Here is a 12,748-nt window from a genome sequence, read left to right on the forward strand (position 1 = left end):
AGATAAATCAAGCCATGACGTAGAACATAAGCACCATGCTCCATTCAATTCAACTAGGGAGCTCAACTTGTTCAGCACTGTAGGTTCTTTTCCATTTGTAATTAGAGCAACAAAGAAACAGCCTTTTCCTGTTCTGCTCCATCAGCACAGCTCCAGCAAACATCCTCATTTTCAATAACTCTTCCCCTTTATCTCACTCTGCCTGATGCCTAATAAGCTGATTGCTATTTACTTTGGACCAACAGCTAATCTGTTAATGATTGATTTTAAATTTTTACAGCCATTTGTCTCTGGCAGAACTTGAGACTGTGAGCAGCAGTCTTTTCCTACCTGATGAATGGCCTTTTCTTTTAAAAAAAAAAAAAAGATTTAAGTCAAAAGTCTTCACTGTTACGTTTTGCTGACAAACAGCTGATACTCAGTGAGCAAGGCTGAGAAATAAATGGTAAATCTTCATATAAAATTCACCAGCCTTTGAAACCGTCAGCAAATAATGTAAGTGGATATTTTGTTAATAGTGGTAAGGGGGGTAAAGACCTTCTACGTGTGAAGTAAAACATAATTGTACAATAAATTTACAGCTTAAAATTCTTAATTAACAAAATTGATGCTCATCAGCAGGACTGGGTAGGGGGAGTGTAAACTAATACAGTTACTGTCCTCGAAAATTATCTAAATTGTATACCATATGATATATGCATTGGCATGATATATGCCTAAACGGGAATTTCATTTCCCATTAAAGGACTGCCAAATAGACAGTAGTTATTTTAATTGGTAAAACACAGCAGTGCTGTGCAATTTAATTGTTGATTCTAAAAAGGGAAGAGTGAATGACAGCTGGGCTTATGTATTCGGAAAAGAACAGGCAAAATTCTACACCAGAGGGCTATGCATATTTATAAATACTGATTCTTCAACAAGCATTTAAGGATAGGCCCTTTAAGGAAAAAACTCCTATAGTGCTTTCCATCTGTAGATCTCAAAGCACTTTACAAAGGTGGGTAAGCATCACTGATGGGGAAACTGAGGCAAAAAAGGTCTGAGTTCAGATTCCAAATCCCCTAAAATTCAGACGTGGTCAGATCCAGAGTTTTGGTTCAGGTCCACACCTAGATAATGATCTAGCTCTTTGGATGAAATGCAACAGCTTTGTACTAAACTATCAATATACTCTAGCTATAAACTCTGTCTTATCCAGCTCAGAGACAGTGGTACATAGTGCAAGACTGATCCTGCAGGATCAAAGATGCAATGTAAATGGATTCTATGCCCTGAGGATGGCAGAGGGAAAGGGTGTGATCAGGACATTTCTATGCCATGTCAATCCTGCACTTCATTTTGGCTCCCTGTGGAAATTACAGGCAGGGTGTAAGTTTAGAGCAACCTTTAGGTTGCTCTAACACAGCACCATAAGCAGCTCAGTGAACGGGGTGCTTTAAGCCACCTTTGCACACCACCCATCCCATGCCTCACACTTTGTGCATTTTGGCCATATGTGTAGATCTGGACCAAAATACTTACCAAATTGCATCCATAACCTCTCAACTTCAGACAGAATTACACTAAGCTTAGCATCTTCAACATAAACTTAACTCTTTCTAAGGATGTTTTAAAATATGGAGTATCATTTTAACTAGATAAACAGGAAATTTACTGGTGGGTACAGTATAGCATTTTGGTATTACCAGTCAGAGTTACCAAATATTGTTATAGAGCCCTTGCTTTACATTGACAGGCTGGCTATTTGCAGAGCACCAAAAAGGAAATGCTCAACTGTCTGAGGGATAAAAGCTCTAATATTATTAATATTTTAGAAGCTGCAAGACATGGAGGTTCCATCCGCTTTCAGCAGTATCATGGAAAGAATCAAGCCAGCTTGAGAGCAGGAATCATGGGCCTCCACAATGGTCTATTGACCTTCTTGTGAAGCAGATATCATGTGACAGAGATTGCCTATCTCTGCAGACACAATGGAAACAGGAGAAAATGTTAAATATAACCAGGTAGACAGTGATGAATTGACACACTGAAAAATCGAACGCTTCAGTAATCAGCCTAAGGATCTGATACCAACAACATTTTTCAGTTTTGTCCAAATTCATTGAAAGGTGTAGTTTAGCAAGTTCACTTCTCATTGGGAAGACCTTTAATCTTTATGCCGGTTTTCTGATTGGATTCTGTGCCATCATCATTGGATTCTGTGTCATTGTTGTTCTTTGCATAGCAAACAGACAAAACATTTGCATACAATCAAAATATCCAATGGATCAACACAGCAGAAATTGTTTGAGTAGTAACACTCATTAAATAGAGAGAGAGAGAGAGAGAGATGGCCATGGGAGCTCAGGGTCAGATTGTGTCCCCACATTTGCATGGCTGCACAAGATCTCAACAACAGTGAAACTGTGGTTCGGCTACTATGTGCTGGAGACAGAACATGGAGAAGTCAAAGATGGAGAATCCATGTCCCTGTTTAGCAGTATTCCACTGTGGCATATGCTGCAGCAGTGTACAAAGGGAGGCTGTGGACGAGTCGGGCATGATCTGGGAGAGTGGCTGGGGTATGGCCACTAGCTTCTCTGGTGATAACCCACCCTAATGTGTACACTGGTGCTGTGTGCCCCACCACCAGGCTGGGAGGGCAATTACATCTCTCCAGCTCCTGTATAGGTCTCTCACACTAAGCTTGTTTACTAAAAACTTGAAAAAATGAAATATTACCAGTGTATTTAGCACTCTGAAGCTTTTGTAACCATCATTCTAAATTACAGAAGTCTTATTAATGTCTTTATGGCTTCATTAAATCTTTAGGATATTTATATTATCCAGAGAAATAATCTCTATCCATTGAGAGTATATAAATCCTTAAGCACAACTTTAAAAAAAATGCTATAGATATGCTTATTTCATAGAAAAATACATAGAAAATTTAAAGAAATCCATTAACAGGATTATTATACCTTTCCTCCAAAATATATTTTGACCGTAATATTTTACTACAAAGGTCTGACTACTTGTGAAGAAATGCAGGGGGAAGATGTACTAAAGCAATTAGCTGAATGGCCAAATGGACAAAAATCATTCAACCAATGTTTGAAAGATCCTTCACCTGCGAAAAGTTGGACATACCTTTTCTCGGTGTAAAAAGCCAGGTTCCTTTTACCTCTAAATTAAAGAACAGGGGAATTTTACTACGTATATTCATCTCAGTTATGTGTATTGAAATAATGGGGGCTCATTACCACAGTTATAACCTACATGTGTTAAAGCCCCAATCTACCAAAGTGATGCATACAAGCAAGTGCATGTGCCCACACAGACTCCTATTGCCCAAGCTTTGTGCAGGACCTGGGGGCTGCCTATATGCATCATATTGTAAGATTGGAGCCTCACACATTAATTGCCTCAGTCTGACACACTGCCCATTCAAGTCAATGAAAAAAAACCCGGACTTCAATTTGGATCAGGCTCTGTGCAAGTATTAGTTGTGCAAGTACTAAATAGTTTCTCCAAAAGTTTGGAGAAAATGTATGTGTAAAAGAAAAGCAAACTTAGCATCCCTAGAAAATGTTTTGAACAGAAAACTGTACTCATACACACATTGTTTGGGTTGCACACACATGCATTTCACACTCACACACTGTTTCGGTTGCTAAGATTTAAAACAATGCTTTCATAAACTCTTAGACTCTTTTTAAAAATATCAAATGGCATCTTTCAATAGAGTTATCCCGGCCCTTAGTTTCTAGGATGAACCATACTGTTGTTGGGCCATTGCCACATGGGATCACAAGTCCATAAACAAATTTCAGGATCTGAAAAACATCATTATGCCGGAGAAATATCATCCTGAAGATATTTTGATTCAGCCCCATCCTGGTGAGGTTTGAGAGTGCAGTAATGTCATGACTTTGTAATGAATGAGTTTGTCCCAGATAGCAAATGCACAAAAGTGTCAGCCCATATCCACCAGGCATTTCACATGGGATGTATCGTCCTTTAAGACAATTTTGAGGGATTAAACATGTGATTATTATTATTTATTTGTATTACTGTACCACCCAGTCATAGTCCATAATAGGAACACAGAACAGAGACAGTCCCTGTCCCCAAAAATGTACATGTTGCCCCTGTTATAGACATTCTATTTGTAAGAGTCAAATACTATGACCAGCGTGTTTTTCCTAATCGTTAACCTTTTTAAAACAAGTTCACAGTTGTTGGTAATAGTTGTACAAAGCTTGAAAATGCAATATATTTCCTTAACTATATTGTCTTCTTCTACTGTATGAAACACACTGATTGGTTATTGCAGGGTTACTCAGGAACACTAGACTGCTTACTTTTGCTTACTTTTAGAAATACAAGAATTGAACCATTTGGTTTTTAAAAATTTCTATGTGGATTTTGCAAACAGGTATAATAAAGAAGAATAGGGCAGAGTTTCGGGCCTACTAAAGTTGGATGAATGTCCTTTCGACCCATTACACTATCAACATAACAACACTGACTCATTGCTGACAATGGTGGTCATCAGTGTGTCACCTAGAACCAATGATATTAATGGTTTTCACCCATCCACACTTTCAGCACCACTACAAAACGCCTATCAAACAGACTTCAGGGTGAAGAAAGAGTTTGTCTTCAACAGATAGTTTCTTAGCTTACATGGGAGTTTACTATTGTAAGCAGAGTCAGGATGAGCTCCACCCTGACATCTGGTGGTGAGGTGTGGCAAGTTGTGGAAAAGAACTTCAGGGGCTGATCTCATTTGCATAGGCACACCCACCACACCTAGAATGAGACCATAGCTGCCCAAATGGTCACTTTGGCTGCTGTGGGATCCCCAGTGTCTCTGTTATTGGGGCAGGAAGAATAAATTGTTATTACCCTGATTATGGGAACTGTGCTTGGAACTGTATGTGGCCTTTTGTTATGATGGAGGGATTCACCATCAACTAAGTAGCACTCGCTAGGCAAGGGTCATGGGTTCCAAAACTGTGTGAATAGAGAGAGGCTGGGGACAAGTATTAATGCCCTTGGTGAGGGCCTTACATGCTAATTGCACTTCCTCCTCTCTTCACTGTGGAATATCAGAGCTAATTTTGATTTCATTAGAAGTCTAGTTATAGGCTGCTGAGCTCATTTTGGGCTGACAGTGTACCAGCACTGGGGCTCCCCTACTACAAGCTGAATTCACCTAAGAGCTGAAATCACTGAGTGTTGTGTTAAGTAGTGGGGGAGCCTGAAGATATATTGTGGAGCAGTTTGCGGGACGGCTGGAGTGCCTTGCGGACCGGCTGGTGAAGCAGTTCGACGTGGAGCAGTTTGTGGATGGCAGGAGCTGCTTGTGGGCCGTGGAGCTGAGTGAAGGAGTTCGTGGGGCGGCTGGCAGAGCGGAGAGCAGCTGAGCGAAGGAGTTTGTGGGGCGGCTGGCGGAGCGGAGCACTGCTATGGAGCTATGGGGCGGTCAGCTTCAGATCATGTAAGGTGCCTCTTACCCCTGTCCCATTTCCACCCAGGTTGGGAGGTAAAGCTCCGCAGATAAACTTTTGAACTCTGGGGCTGCCCTGACCAGGGACAGAGACTTTTGGGGCATTGGACTTTTGGGACTTTGGGTGATTTGGGGTTGCTGGACTCAAGAACCAAAGGGAAAAGGGCATGCCCCAATTTGCTTGGGGTGGGTTTTTTTTTGCTCATGGGTTGTGTTATGAATCCTGTTGGTGGTGTTTCCCCAACATAATGCCATATTGTTTCTCTCTGTTATTAAAAGGCTTTTGCTACACTCAGACTATGTGCTTGCGAGAGGGGAAGTATTGCCTCTTGGAGGCGCCCAAGGGGGTGGTATATATTTGTCCCAGGTCACTGGGTGGGGGCTCGAGCTGGTTTGCATTGTGTTATTCGAATGGATCCCCTAGATATTGAACCCAGCCCTTGTTGCTGCCAACTCTGACGGGCAGAAGGGTTACACTATAAAAAATATGGAAGTAAATTCTATGGGTATAAATGGGGCTATGAAGGGGTTTGATGGCACTGGTTACGTCAAAGAGCAATGCAGGTAGGTGCTGTGCAAGCTTCCCTCCACAAAGTCCTGTTGGTGCACCATACATCTTGACTTGCAATACTACTGCTCAGCTGGTCCTGGAATTCTTTTGAGCCAAGACAGAGAACTGTGCTAAGAGATGCACAAATATTCACTATACTAAAATGACACCACCAAACCAGGGCTCAAATTCAAGGAGAACACTAATTTTTAGAAAAAGATATTAGCTTAATATATCTGGGGAGCAGATAGATATTCAGGACAGCCTCATCTTATTCATCATATCTTTGAGAGCTTAGTCATTCTCAATGGGAATTGGTACAATTTTAGGGCCTTACCCAAAGCCCATTGAAGTCAATAGGAATGTTTACTTTGATTTCATTGGGTTTGGGTCATCTCCTTAGTACATCTTCTTGCACATTGAAGGCTGGGAGAAAATACCTATCAGTGACAGTCTTAAAGAGCTCAGTTTCATTTAAGATTGAGAGGTGACTTGATTACAATGTATAAGTACCTTCAGGGGAAGAAGATACCGGGTATTAAGGGGCTTTTTATTGTAGCAAAGAAAGGTATAACAAGAATCAATGGCTAGAAGCTGAAGCCAAACAAATTCAAAATAGAAATTTGGCACAATTTTTTAACCGTGAGGGTGATTTACCACTGGAACAAACTACCAAGGGAAGTAGTAGATTTTCCCATCTCTTGATGTCTTCAAATCAAGACTGGATGCCTTTTTGGAAGATACACGTTAGCCAAGCACACATTATGCTAAAGTCAAATTCAAGTTAAACAAGGGTAACTAGGTGAAATTAAATGGCCTGTGATAGGTCACATTAGGTGATCTAATAGGCCCTTCTGGCCTTAAACTCTATGAAATCTATGAATATCAGTATATTTTCTTCACATTTGACCATAATGGATGACTGCAAGGACTTTCTGAAGTTTTTACATTTTTTTCTAGTGTCCTACTATAATGCTGTGGGTTTTGGCTAGACAGAACTAATGTTAGTGGGGATGAAGCAGTCGGGCACATAAAATTCTATGTTCAGTTATTTGGAGCAAATATTCAAGCAGATTTATCTTCGGATGTTTGTATTAGTATGCAAAATACGTACATAAACCTATCTCCGGGCTGAAAATTTGTCTCAGTGATTTTCTGCTAAATACCACAGAAAATTTGTGGTCCTTTCCAAAGACTGCCAACATTTGTAATTCATATAGCCCATAGTCTCCTCAATCCTGCCCTTATTAGTTGACTGATTTCTTGCAGGCATCAGGATAGAGGTGAGTCATGAAGGATTTTGATAGTTGTCCTACTGTTCCATTCACGAAGATCAGCATCAAAAGAGGTCTGCAGAAGTGGACAAATGAGCACTCAGGAACGGCTGTATTGGCAGCAGGAGTGGCATTGCAATAAGCAAGGTAAGAGCAGAGCTATACAGATCTTTGAAGCAATGACAAGGTAGCTTGAACATAAATAGAAAGGGGAAGTCGGTGTAAGGATTCAAAGTGGTGAGGGGTGGACGATGAGGCTAGATCAAAAGTCTATTTTCTCAAGGCTCCCTATGGCAGGTTCCCTTACCCTTCTGAAATCAGGTCACCTGTCCATGACACAGTTTCTCCATTCAAAGAGGAGTTTGGCCTTTTCTGGACTAAACAGCTTCTTCTTTGTCCCTTCCCAGGGCTCAGCTTCCCCCAGTTGGTGTAAGACAAGTGGAACTTCCTCATATCCTCTCCGGAAGCCCCAGCCGTGAGCCTAAAGCTGCAAGCCAATGCTCAGTTCCTATCCCGAGCCATCTATACTCCTTTGCCCATATGCCCTTCTTTCGTTTATTTCATTCCACCCAAGAGTCCTATCTATGCTTCTCTCCAGGAATTTTCTCACAGCCCCCTCCCCAGGCTGCTTTCTCAGCTGTAAAATATTCTTCATCCCTGATCACCCTAAATTAAGAAAGAAGTTTGACTTATACAGCCCCAACCCACAGTTAACACGGTTCCTGGACTACACTTCCCATCCAGACTACATTCCCCAGAATACTTTTTTTTAGGCCATGCTTGAGCAATAGTTTTCTTAGAGGGCCAGTGTAGATCCCATTACATACATTCCCCTTTTTCTGTTCTTTACTCCCTTTGCTCCCTGCATTCCCTTCTCTGTTTCCTTCCATCTCTTAAATCCACTGCCTCTCCCTGCTCCTCCACACAATCCCATCTCTTTCCCTCCAGAGGTCAGACTCCGTTCTCTCTTCTGCGCCCCCTCCCATCGTGCCTCATTTAATCTTTGCTTCTTTATGGGGTTTCTATTCTATTCAACTCCCAAATATGCCTACCTTAATAAAGCCAACTTTTGCTACTGTTGAGATTCGGGGTACACGGGTGTCCCTTGGGTCTCCCTTCATTCTCACCATGTTACTTCCGCTTTGTGTCAGAAGAGCTGTTGTTGCTAGCAAGGGTGTTTGTGGGAAGATTCCTCTATTCTGTTCTCCCCAACTTGTGTTAGCTGCCTGCAGCTGGGCCAGGTCCTCCATTATATTTCCTCCCATTGTGGCTGGAGGCTTCATTGGCAGTTCAGCAACTGGAGTTTATATAAGAGCTGAATGCCATCCAGAATCTGAATAACTGTAATAGCTGGAAGTAGAGCAGCTTTAAAAAAAACTTAACACATTGAGATAATTTTTCCCAAAAAATCTTTTAGTGGTGTTCCTCAACTGTTAAATTTCAAATCCCAACATTTGTCACCCAAAAATTTCAGGGATTTTTATTTCCTGCCCACAATTAAATGATAATTCTTGAGAATGAACACTGACTAATAAACTCTTATGTGTTGCATTAAGAAATACTGTATCTGAACCCTTTTGAATTTGATGGGAGTAAGATCACGCCTGCTACAAATACAGTAACATTTTCCAGTGAAGTTGCATATATCAGAGCTTTGCCATTGCAAGGTTGTAAACTGAAAAATTGATCAGCATTTAGGCACATGAACATTATTAATGAAATCTGGACCTTATTCAGTTTTCTTTAGGTCTCAATAGTGTACATTTTCCCTCAGAAGACAGAGTTAGGTAGGGTTTAGGTTTCCATTAATGTAAAATTGAAAATAAAATTGAAAATAGCCCTAAAAACACATTTAATATGCACACAACACCTTTTTTCTTGGACTGTTGGAAGTCAAGGAATTTAAGCATTACAAAGAAGAGTATATTATAATGGGAACGTTTATGATGAACTTCATTGGACCTGAAAAACCAATATATTGCAGCTAAGCAGCCTTTCACCAAAGGGCCTGGTAGTCAATGTATAATGTATTCGTTTAAATCATAATCAGAGTCAAAGAGGTTCTCTCTTTTTCAATTAAATGAATTCAAATTATTATGAGCTCTGTGGAGGTTGGTAAGCCTCAGATTGTATTTCTACATTTAAAATGTTACATTTCCTTTCCTGTTGACCTTCTGAAACCTGCAATATAGTTTTTTTATTCAAAATAACTGAGCACTTTAGTGCATTTTTGAACTCAGAAGAACAATTCCAGCACTTCTGAGTGACCCTACAAAATTCAAAACATCCCGTGGTTCACTAAATGTGTATTAGTATGACAGAGGTATGCACGTGCTCATGCCACTTATTCTTAAGGGTCTGACTGCTCCACTCTTAGCAGTCACCAGTACACTCAAACTGTCCGAGGCCCCTCCTACTCTCACAAAAACAAAGTCATCAGGCACAGGGAGCTGAGCAAGCGTGTGTCAACATCTACAGTCCAAAACACAATGGGTGACTCACACTTTTGACCTACCAGCTTTGATAGCAGGCATTTAGGGCCCAATTTTAGAGATGCTGAACAGTAGGAGCTCCCATTGACTTCAGATGGCGTTGTGGCCAGGACTTCTAACATGTGAATGGCTTAATCTAAAAGCTGCATTCAGAAATGGATGGGAATCCAGTGAATGTTTGTTTGAAGATCAAATGAATTTTCATTACTCAGGAGAAACAAGATGCATTTTTCATAACAGTTACATGTTACACTCATTATTCCATAAAGCACCTAGATACATTGACTCTTTCTCAACAAATCACCCTAATCACTCATCTGATTCTATTCCTTGAAACACTGATATCTATAATTCTACCTGATGCATACTGTGGAAAGTATAGAAGATCTTTTATAAACACAAAGCATGAAAAAATGGGTGTTTACCACTATAAAAGGTTTTCTCTCCCCCCACCCCACTCTCCTGCTGGTAATAGCTTATCTAAAGTGATCACTCTCCTTACAATGTGTATGATATTCAAGAATACTTCAATCTCTCTGGTCACGCGATTACAGACATGAAACTTGCGATATTACAACAAAAAAACTTCAAAACCAGACTCCAGCGAGAGACTGTTGAATTGGAATTCATTTGCAAATTGGATACAATTAACTTAGGCTTGAATAGAGACTGGGAGTGGCTAAGTCATTATACAAGGTAACCTATTTCCCCTTGTTTTTTCCTTACCCCCCTCCCCCCTCAGACATTCTTGTTAAACCCTGGATTTGTGCTGGAAATGGCCCAACTTGATTATCATACACATTCTAAGGAGAGTGATCACTTTAGATAAGCTATTACCAGCAGGAGAGTAGGGTGGGGGGAGGTATTTTTTCATGCTTTGTGTGTATAAAAGATCTTCTGTACTTTCCACAGTATGCATCCGATGAAGTGAGCTGTAGCTCACGAAAGCTTATGCTCAAATAAATTGGTTAGTCTCTAAGGTGCCACAAGTACTCCTTTTCTTTTTGCGAATACAGACTAACATGGCTGTTACTCTGAAACCTATCATTCTACCCTGTGCCAACTTAATTCCATGCAATTTTGCACTGTATCCCGCACATCACTCTGCTATATAAATCAGCTCAGGTTTCACATACTGGAGTCTAGAGTCAGAGACAGTGAGATGATGGTACAAACCAGAGCACTAGGACTGCAGAAGCTGCTTTTTTAGTGGGAAAAGCCAGGTTCTCTCCGCAATCACCAGTGAAGGTAAAGATGACTACAGTGTCTGTGCCAGCTCCTGATTTCCAGCCCTTGCTTCCTGCCCATTTCTACCCTTCCCCCCCAACACATACACTTTTTCTTCCATCCCTGTCTTTAATGAACAATGTGAGCAGTTTACTACTTTCTTTCTTTTGAAGAAAAAGAAAAATGTATACAACTGAAAGTCTGCTTTCAACACAGGAATCTCATTTTCCTCGTAACCTTCTAATTGAGCAGCATCAAAAGACAGACTCCGAACACAGAGGCTGGTTTAAAAATGGGGTCACCAAATTCTTCAGGAGTCCCAATGCTTGGAAGAAACCTTAGGGCTCTGGACACCGATCCTATCAGGCTAATAGATAATCTGACCCTAAACTTCCTTATCTCTACTTCCAGGACATTGTTAGAAATCATCCTCACTTTGACTCTGCCTCTGCTGAAATCCTATTTATACCTTTATCTCTTCTGATCCACCCTGACTACTAAATTTCTTTATTTTCTGGGCTTTTAAATCCCTATTGACTAAACTTCAGGAGGTATCTAGATCCTGACAACAGCAGACTACTTTCTTGCTGGAGGAAGAACACTATTGACCATTGACTTCTTTTCCATCTCCAAATCCAGTTCCGTGTTGTCCTGCTAGTTTTCAAAACGCTCTATGCACATGTCAACCTTGGCTCATATAATCTACTTCCCAGCCTGTTTAAGCTTGGTCTAGAGGTGAAGGCCAGTAATTTCTGCATTCAAGCTTCGGATGTGCCACTGGCCTTGACAAGCCATTTAACCTCTCTACATTTTAGTTTCCCCATCAGTAAAATGGGAATAAGAATGTTTACTTAGCACCTTCTTAGGGTGTTGTAAGGATTAGTTAGTTATTGTTGAGGAAGCAGTTTGAAGATGAACAGCACTGTATAACTGTAAAATATTATTGTTATTTATCTTAACTCATTCACCTTCCCATTATTCTCTGCACCAGGGATGGAGGGGAGTTTTCTCTGATGCTAGTGCTACTCATCTGCTTGACATTCACTTTGAATGTCATTTCCTCACTAAATTTTCCCTAAAAACCCAACTCTCCTCTTTAAATTACGATAGACTTTCTGTATAAAAACATTGATATTCTGTGGTAATCTAGCTGAAGAAAGCTATATGCATCTCAGTAGCATTACTCTAAACATATACCCAAGCGTAGAAGGCAGGCAGGCCAGTAACAGTGTTGTATACGCACCTTGGATGTGTTATGAAGTATGGGAACATACACCAAGCTTCTAGGGCACCCAAGAAGGGCAATATGACTAGAGTTGAACAATTTTGTTTCTTCCATAACCACTCCAGTCTCAATAGATATGCGCAAGACACTGTCATTATCCCTGAATAATTGATACGATAGACTGGAGTTGTTTTGGTCTATCATGTCAGTGTGTACTTAGGGAGTCCTCAGTCCATGGATCATTGGCATGCTATACTGTAAAATCTCAGTAGGAGCTGCTATGGTGTAGCGAGTCAATGCACACTTAGGGACTCCACCATTTGTGGATCATTTACAGTGCATCATGTCAAAGTATATTTGCGGAGCCTTTAACCGACAGGTCTGTGCATACAGAGTAACTCTGTATCCTAAAAATACAGATGGAATAGTTGTTTTAGTGTATAAGCTCACTTCATCGGATGCATCCGATGAAGTGAACTGTAG

Source organism: Lepidochelys kempii, chromosome 2 (genome assembly GCF_965140265.1).
Source record: "Lepidochelys kempii isolate rLepKem1 chromosome 2, rLepKem1.hap2, whole genome shotgun sequence".
Classification (NCBI taxonomy): Eukaryota; Metazoa; Chordata; order Testudines; family Cheloniidae; genus Lepidochelys; species Lepidochelys kempii.